Raw genomic sequence first — 1505 nt, forward strand, 5'->3', positions numbered from 1 at the left:
ACCGATTAGGATTAATATCTATACAATATACAGGGTGCTTCTTAAATAAGTAGCAAGCTTGCAGGAAATGATAGAGCATTATAAAACAAGAAAATTATGTAAATGTTTGGTGGTCGGAAAGTCTACCGTTTTCGAGAAAACGTATAGGCAAAGATCAGTCCGACCCTGGCAGTATCATGCAGAGAAACGCGACATGTAATTTGAGTTAGAAAAACGTAAAAGGTAAAATTCATAGAATTTCATAAAGAATCTAATGATCAAATTTAAAAATTTTTGAAAAATAATGACCTTGATACCATTTCGGCGTAAACACAATAAAAAGTATCCTACACATGTTACCTACATGGGCGTTCGCAGAGGCAAAAAAACACGGTAGAAATTGGCAAATGAAAAATGATATCTGCAATGTCATTTCAGGATCACAAAATTATGTAAATCGCCTCGTTTAGCATAAATACCAAGTTACCAGGTGTATCTATTTCGTCTACAAGTGCCTTCGTTTGCATTAACTGAATCGTTTTTTTTTTGCGAACACGGAAATGTTTAAGTCACAGAATACAATTCTAATTAAAATTTGATTCTTTTTTCATATTATTTATTTAATGTAAGATTTAAATTCTGTAGGAATTTGAACTAAAACAATATGTGTTAGCATATAAATGTCCTTATAAATAAACAAACTGATTCAACTTTCGCGATTCTAGGGATTCAAATTTGCTTTTTATTATTTATAAGACAAATTTCTCTTTTTTGCAGAAGTTAAACCGAATAAATAATTTTGTGTTCTCAATGTTAGTCTTTCGAAATGTGTTTTGTTTTCTTTTAGAAATCACAGCCACCTACCGAACCGACAAAGGACGTAATAAAAAGAAAAGAAAAACAATAAGCAATCGTTCCGATTGCTGTTATTCGTCTTGTTCTAAGTAGGCTTAGTTGAAGTGTCGGGGGTCGTCTATCTAGCAAATAAATCTGAAAATTGCGCAAACGCATTTACAACAACAGTATCGCGTTCCTGCCTGATAGTGACGAGACAATGGAGTCACTAATTGGGTCACGCGATTAAGCAAAATCTTCGTCGACTTAAAAAGTGCAGATTTTATCGCCGACTCTGTTATTTATAGGAAGGATACAAAACGCAGTTGCAAATCGGATATTCCGTGCACATTAGAACAAGTGTGGGAATTTTACATAAGAGAGACTGGTCGAGGTGAAAAACCGTTTTTAATTCGTGAAATGTCGACGATTAAGTCGGTGCAATTATGATCCGGTAATGATCGGTCGCAATTGCGATGGTACTTTCTCTCAAACGGTCTTTATCCGCCGGTACGTCTAATCTTCCTTTGCGCCATAACCCCAAGGTAATTCAGATTATTCGCACACGGAAATAAATGGCTCCTAACACACTTTAGGTAACACTTGTAACAATTGAAACTTACATAACTTGACGGTCCTTTAGTTTTCTTCTGTTTATTAATAGAATAAACCAGAGAATCTATCTCTTTCTA

Source organism: Agrilus planipennis, unplaced genomic scaffold (genome assembly GCF_000699045.2).
Source record: "Agrilus planipennis isolate EAB-ADULT unplaced genomic scaffold, Apla_2.0 scaffold533, whole genome shotgun sequence".
NCBI classification, from domain to species: domain Eukaryota; kingdom Metazoa; phylum Arthropoda; class Insecta; order Coleoptera; family Buprestidae; genus Agrilus; species Agrilus planipennis.